This window comes from Ornithorhynchus anatinus, chromosome X3 (genome assembly GCF_004115215.2).
Source record: "Ornithorhynchus anatinus isolate Pmale09 chromosome X3, mOrnAna1.pri.v4, whole genome shotgun sequence".
Lineage (NCBI taxonomy): Eukaryota > Metazoa > Chordata > Mammalia > Monotremata > Ornithorhynchidae > Ornithorhynchus > Ornithorhynchus anatinus.
Genome location: NC_041751.1, coordinates 33,574,746 through 33,582,700, shown reverse-complemented (window position 1 = coordinate 33,582,700; position 7,955 = coordinate 33,574,746). Strand labels below are relative to the sequence as shown.

At 48.4% G+C, this 7,955-nt stretch overlaps 1 long non-coding RNA gene across 1 annotated transcript; it reads left to right on the top strand.

The window, feature by feature from the left end:
* The first annotated feature begins 1,851 nt into the window (after positions 1-1,851).
* On the top strand, positions 1,852-3,274 carry LOC114807560. The gene is made up of 2 exons (XR_003755616.1): positions 1,852-1,964; positions 2,839-3,274. It is a non-coding gene; the product is annotated as an uncharacterized LOC114807560 (long non-coding RNA).
* Positions 3,275-7,955: the final 4,681 nt, after the last annotated feature.

Here is a 7,955-nt window from a genome sequence, read left to right as displayed (position 1 = left end):
GTACACTGCTCTGCAAACAGTAGGCCCTCACTAAATACCAATGATTGATGAGCCCCTCACGAGGTCACTCAGTAGGCTAGATTCCAGACACTGTAAAGATGGTAAGGATATCGGAGTTGGAAGGGTGGGGAGGGAAGTTGTTCCATGGATTCATTCATTCATTCATACATTCAGTTCAATCATATTTATCGAGCCCTTACTGTGTGCAGAGCACAGTACTAAGAGTACAATTCAGCAACAAATAGAATCTCTACCCAACAACGGGCTCATAGTCTAGAAGCGGGGAGACAGAAAACAAAACAAGTAAACAGGTATCAATAGCATCAATATAAATAAACAGAATTCTAGATATATACACATTATTACTAAAATAAATAGAATAATACATATGTACATATATACACAAGTGCTGTGGGGCAGGGAGGGCGGTAGAGCAAAGGGAGGGAATTGGGGCAATGGGGAAGGGAGAAAGAGCAGAGGAAAAGCGGGGCCTAGTTTGGGATCTTCTCCCAAGTTCACACTTTAGCAAGTGGGTGAGAAACTCATCGAGTTATATATTTTTATCTACTATCTCTATGAGGCTGACTCAAAAGTCTACCTCAGTCATTATTTATTGAGCACATACTGTGTCATCTTTGACACTTAGTCTGTCACTAAATCCCTCTAAAACATGGTCCGAATCCATCCTTTCTCCAACCAATCGGCCCGCCACCCTGGTCTATTGCTTGGCATATCCCAGTTTAACTACTGTATCAGCCTCTTCACTTTTTCATTCATTCATTCAATAGTATTTATTGAGCGCTTACTATGTGCAGAGCACTGTACTAAGTGCTTGGGATGAACAAGTCGGCAACAGATAGAGACAGTCCCTGCCGTTTGACGGGCTTACAGTCTAATTGGGGGAGATGGACAGACAAGAACAATGGCAATAAATAGAGTCAAGGGGAAGAACATCTCGTAAAAACAATGGCAACTAAATAGAAGCAAGGCGATGTACAATTCATTAACAAAATAAATAGGGCAATGGAAATATATCCTTCCTCCAGCCTCTCCACTTCCAGTCCATACTTCATTCGATCAATAGTATTTATTGCTCTTAATGTGTGCAGAGCACTATACTAAGCCCTTGGGAGAGTACAATACAACAATCAACAAACACAGTCCCTGTCCACAACCAGCTTACAGTCTATTTTATTGTTATATTGCACTCTCCCAAGTGCCTATTACAGTGCTCTGCACACGGCAGGAGCTCAATAAATACTACTGAATGAACGTCTAGTCACTCTGTTGAACGCTCACAAGCAGTTAGTACAGGCTGCATCCAAAGTAGGCACTCAATTAATACTATTAGATTGTAAATGCCTCAAGGACAGAGCTGGTAAACTACTAACTCCACTGAACTCTCTCAAGTGCTCTGCACAGAGAAAGTGCTCAATAATTACTACTGATGAATTGCTTAATTAATGTGGGCTTGGGGGAGGGAGACACACAAGGGACTAGACTCGGGCCAAGAAGGTGACCCTCTCCCGCCAAAGAGATCATTCCCCCATTTTCTCCTTGACTCAGACCCATGGTGAGTGGGGAAGCCCCAGATTTTCCTTCCTGTGGGCGAGGCATCCCTGGGCTTGGAGTTGGAGGGAACCAAGGCTGGGAATTCCCATCTCTGTTATGCCTACCTCACCGGCTTTGGGCCTTCCACAATTTGCTTGTGCTCGTTCTGCCTGGAGACTGGTGACGCAGTCTATTCTAGGTCCTCGCTTGGACGGTCAGCCAGTCAGGCAACTCGAACATCTATAAAGTCTCTGGGAAGATAAGCAGTCTGCCCAATCTCCCTGAGTCCCTGGAGAGAGTGGTGTGCAGAATCTACTCCAAAAGTGACCCGAGAGCCTCAAAAATGAACACCCCAGTCTCCCCACTGCTGCTCCTATTTCTGAGGGCATCCTCCCTCCGGGCATCCTAAGACAGTGAGTATGGGGACAAGTTCCCAGAGCCCTCTGGACTGGAGGAGGGGGTGGGAGGGGATTTAGCTAGAGGGGTCCCGATCTGGGGGTGGTGGGGCTTCATGGGGTCTTGCTGCCTCTGCCAGGTCGGCTTTGGGGTGAAGTAGGGGGGCAGAGGAGATATGGGGCAAGTCCAGGACTAGGGGTTGAGAAGATGGGAGTTGGGGAGGAAGGAATGGAATCTGGGATGGCAAAAAGAGCCACAGACTTGGAGGCCTATTTCTGTTACCCACAGAGTGCAGCATGGGGAGCATGGAAAGATGAGGTTTGTTTATTAAGCGCTTACTTTGTGCCAGGCACTGAACTAAACTCTGGGATAGATACCAGCTAATCAAGTTGGATCCAATCCATGGCCCATACGGGGCTCACAGTCTTAATCCCTATTTTACAGATGAGGGAACTGAGGCCCAGAAAAGTGAAGTGACTTGCCCAAGGTGGCTCAGCAGGCAGGTGGTGGAGCCAGGATTAGAACCTAGGTCCTTCCGACCCCCAGCTCCTTCTGACACCCAGGCTCTGTGCTCTAGACTGTAACCTAGTTGTGGTCATGGAATCTATCTGTTTATTGTTATATTGTACTCTCCCAAGCGCTTAGCGTGGCTCAGTGGAAAGAACCTGGGCTTCGGAGTCATAGGTCATGGGTTTGACTCCCGGCTCTGCCACTTGTCAGCTGTGTGACTGTGGGCCAGTCACTTTACTTCTCTGTGCCTCAGTTCCCTCATCTGTAAAATGGGGATTAACTGTGAGCCTCACGTGGGACAATCTGATTACCCTGTATCTCCCCCAGCACGTAGAACAGTGTTGGGCGCATAGTAAGCACTTAACAAAATACCAACATTAGTATGCGGCCGGAGATGGGTACTGGCGGTTTGGCCTCGATGGACGGGACTACCTCACCCTGGACTCCACAATGCTGACTTGGACGGCTGGTGACACCGGATCCTTACCTGGCAAGGAATTATGTGATGCAGACAGGAGCTATACAGAGGGAAGCAAGGACATTTTGGAGCGGACATGTCCCAACTTACTCCGGCTTGCTTATTTGCAGCAAAACAATAAAAGCCTGTCATGAGACTAAACAGAGCTTGTTGATGTGCAAGTGCTGTCTTTGGTCATTATTTTTAACAAAGCTACACAAGCTTTGTGTACAGTTAGTGTTTACTGTCCTTCCCCACTAGAGTGTGAGCTACTCTAAGATGTAGTAGTGGGCTTTTCCCTCACAGGTTGTATAGTGCATACTGCTTGGTGTATAAATAAATCTCTCTGTCCTATTTGCATTTGGAGATCCGTGTGCTCTTTCCACGTGCCCTTCCCAGGATCCTCCCTTCCCCCTTCCTGTATCCACCTCAAATTCCAAGCACTTAGTACAGTGCTCTGCACATAGTAAGCGCTCAATAAATACTATTGAATGAATGAATAAATAAGAGTAGTTAAGTTTATAGGGTGTCATTCATACTTTGGTGCTGCGAGCAGAGGTGGGGATAGTCGGAATAGGGGTTGGGGGTTGCCAACGCTATTCTCACCTTACTACTCTCCTACTACATCACAGCCCTCACGCTTAACTTCTCTAATGCTAACCTTCTCTCTGTACCTCCATCTTGTCTAGCTCGCTGCTGACCTCTTGCCCACATCCTGCCTCTGGCCTAGAACGCCCTCCTTTCTTGTAATAATAATAATGATGATGGTATTTGTTAAGCGCTTACTATACGCCAAGCACTGTTCTAAGTGCTGGAATAGGAACAAGGTCATCGGGTTGTCCCACGGGGGGCTCACAGTCTTAATCCCCATTTTCCAGATGAGGTCACTGAGGCCCAGAGAAGTTGTGACTTGCCCAAAGTCACACAGCTGACAAGTGGCGGAGACGGGATTAGAATAATAATGTTGGTATTTGTTAAGTGCTTACTATGTGCACAGCACTGTTCTAAGCGCTGGGGGAGATACAGGGTCATCAGGTTGTCCCACGTGAGGCTCACAGTTAATCCCCATTTTACAGATGAGGTCACTGAGGCACAGAGAAGTTGTGACTTGCCCAAAGTCACACAGCTGACAAGTGGCGGAGACGGGATTAGAACCCACGACCTGTGACTCACTCATTCATTCAATCGTATTTATCGAGCGCTTACTGTGTTCAGAGCACTGTACTCAGGCTCTTGCCATGAAGCCACACTGCTTCTAGTCCACGAAGGACCTGTCAGCGACCGAATCAGTCGATCAATCAATAGTTTGTATTGAGTGCTTGCTCTGTGCAGAACACTGTACTAAGGGCTTGGGAAAGTTAGGGTTCTCAGGTCCGACAGGGAAGTAGAACAGGACAGAAACCCAACCTAGAGGCCCCAAAGGGAAGACTGCAGTTGGGACTGTGGCCACCAGGCGGCGACAAAACCCCAGAACGGGGCCGCCGGCCTCTGCTGGACACCTAAACGAGAGGCTGCAGTGTGGATCTGTGGCCACAAGGTGGCAACAAAACCAAGAAAATCTCAATTTCTCTCTGAGCCCCCCCCCCAAAGACGTGTCAGCGACCGAATCAATCAGTTTTTTGTATTGAGTGATTACTTTCTGCCAAACATTGCACTAAGTATTTTTGGAAGCTGAGGCTCTCTGGTTCGATGGGGGAGAAGAACGAGCCAGACACCCGAACGAGGACACCAGCCCTTGCCGGAAGCCGAACCGGGAGGCTGCAGTGTGGGATTGTGACCACAAGGCGGCGGCAAACCCAAGATAATCTCAATTTCTCTCCGGGGCCTCCAAAGACGTGTCAGAGACCGAATCAATCAATCAATCAATCAATCAATTTTTTGTATTGAGTGCTTACTGTGTGAAGAACACTGCAGTAACCGCTCGGGGATGTTGAGGTTCTCTGTCCCGATGGGGAGGAAGAACGGGCCGGCCCTTGCTGGACGCCGAACTGGGAGGCTGTAGTGTGGGGCTGTGGCCACAAGGCGGCGGCAAAACCGAGATAATCTCGGTTTCCTAGTCCGCTAAGGACGTGTCAGCGATTGAATCAATCAATCATTTTTTTATAATGAGTGCTTACTGTGTGAAGAACACTGCACTAAGCGCTTGGGGTTGTTGGGGTTCTCTGGCCCGATGGGGAAGAAGAAAGAGCCAGAATCCAGAACAGGGCCGCTGGCCTTTGGGGGACGCCCAAACAGGGAGGATGCAGTGTGGGGCTGTGGCCACAAGGTGGAGACAAAACCAAGAAAATCTCAATTTCTTTCTGAGCCCTCAGTGACGTGTCAGCGAGCGAATCAGTCAGTCAATCAGCTTTTTGCATTGAGTGCTTACTGTGTGAACAACAATGCACTAAGTATTTTTGGGAGCTGAGGTTCTCTGGCCCGATGGGGAAGAAGAACGGGCCAGAGTCCCGAACGGGGACACCAGCTCTTGCTGAAAGCCGAACCAGGAGGCTGCAGTGTGGGGTTGTGGCCACAAGGCGGCGGCAAACCCGAGATAATCTCAGTTTCTCTCCGAGTCCGCCAAAGATGTGTCAGAGACCGAATCAATCAATCAATCAATTTTTTGTATTGAGTGCTTACTGTGTGAAGAACACTGCACTAAGCGTTTGGGGCTGTTGAGGTTCTCTGGCCAGATGGGGAAGAACACTGCACTAAGCGCTTGAGAGAGTACAATATATAACAATAAAAAGGCATATTCCCTGCCCATAACTAAGACGATCTCAGTTTTTCTCTGAGACCGTTAAGGACGTGTCAGCGAGCGAATTAATCAATCGTGTTTATTGAGCGCTTACTGTGTGCAGAGCACTATACTAAGGACTTGGGAAAGTTGAAGTTCTCAGGCGACAGGGAAGTAGAACAGGACAGAAACGAGGAGGCCGGATTGTGACTAGAGCCCAACTGGAAGACTGCAGTGTGGGCCTATGACCAGAAGGCGGCGACAAAACCAAGATAATCTCAGTTTCCAAGTCCGCTAAAGACTGTCAGCGACAGAATCAATCATTTTTTTGTACTGAGCGCTTACTGCGTGCAGAACACTGTACTAGGCGCTTTTGGCATTTGAGATTCCCTGGTTCGATGGGGAAGAAGAACGGGCCAGAACCTAGAACGAGGCCGCCGGCTCTTGCTGGAAACCGACCAGGGAGGATGCAGTGAGGGACTGTGGCCACAAGGCGGCGGCAAAACCGAGATAATCTCAGTTTCTCTTCGAGTCTGCTAAGGACGTGACAGAGACCGAATCAATCAATCAATCAGTCGCTTGTATTGAGCGTTTACTATGTGCAGAACAATGTACTAAGCGCTTAGGAAAGTTGAGGTTTTCGGGCCCGACGGGAATAGAGAAGGAGGCAGAAACCTGGGAGGCTGCCGCGTTGCGGGAGTTTAACTGGAAGATTGCAGTGTGGAATTGTGGCCACAAGGTGGCGGAAAAACCGAGATCATTCATTCATTCCTATTTATTGAGCGCTTACTGTGCGCAAATCATTGCACTAAGAGAGAACAATATAACAGTAAAAGGACACATTCCTTGCCCACATTGATCTTACTGTCTCGAGGGACAGACAGACATAAATAAATACATACTTAACTGAAATAATCTGTTTCTCTCTGAGCCTGCTAAGGACGTAAAGACGACAGAATCAATCAATCGTTTGTTTTGAGCGCTTACTGTGTTTAAAACACTGTACTAAGCGCGAGGGAAAGTTGAGATTCTCGGGACCTAAGGGGAAAAAGAACGGGTCAGAATCCAGGAAGGGACGCCAGGCTTTGTCGGAAACCGAACGGGAGGCTGCAGTGTGGTACTATGGCCACAAGAGGGAGACAAAACCAAGGTAATCAGTTTCTCAATGAGACCTCTAAGGACACTTCAGCGACCGAATCAATCCATCAATCAATCGTTCGTTCGTATTGAGCGCTTACGGTGTGCAGAACACTGTACTAAGCCATCCCGGAAAGTTGATGGTTTGGGGCCCGACAGGGAAGGAGAACGGGACAGAAACGCGGCGCGTGGTGGGAGCTGAAATGGGAGGCTGCAGTGTGTGAAAATGGTCACGAGGTGGCGGCAAAAACCGAGCAGACGCGTGGCGTTGACCAGGGCGGGTGCAGTGTGGAACTTTGGCCACGAGGGGGAGACAAAAATCCAGATAATCTCGTTTCTTTCTGAGCCCGCTAAGGACGTATTAGCGACGGAATCAATCAATCAATCAATCAATCAATCAATCGTTTGTATCGAGCGCTTACTGTGTGCAGAACACTGTACTAAGCCCTTGGGAAAAGCGAGGTTCTGGGGCCTGACGTGGAAGGGGAACGGGAAAGCGGAGAGGGGACGCCGGCGCAAGGCAGGGGCTGAACGGGGAGGCTGCAATTTGGGAAAGTGCCCACGAGGTGGCGGAAAAAAAGAGATAAAATTGGTTTTTCTCTGAGCACGCTAATTATTATTATGAATTAATAATAATAATGCTAATAATAATGTGTCAGCGACCGAAACAGTCAGTCAATCAACCAATCGTATTTTTGAGGGCTTACTGTATGCAGAACACTGTACTAAGAGCTTGGGAGAGTACAACAGAATCAGTAACCTAACAGACAGCCAACATTCCGTTTTGTTAGGCGCTTACTATGTGCAAATCACTGTTCTAAGCACTGGGGAGGATACAAGCTGCTCAGGTTGTCCCACGTGAGGTTAACAGTCTTAATGCTCTTTTTACAGATGAGGTAACTGAGGCACAGAGCCGTTAAGTGACTTGCCCAAAGTCACACAGCTGACAAGCGGCGGAGTCAGAATTTGAACCCATGACCTCTGACTCTCCAGCCCGTGCTGTTTCCACTGAGCCATGCTGCTTCTCTAGATAGAGGGATTGTGAAGGCCACAACGACGAAGTTTTCGGACAGAAGACACCACCAGCGAAACAAAATTCATCGATTGAGAGAAGGGGCAGGTTCAGAGGGAGAGATAGAGGGGAAAAGGGGACTGGAAGGGGACTCGGGGGAGGGGCAATTCCAGTGG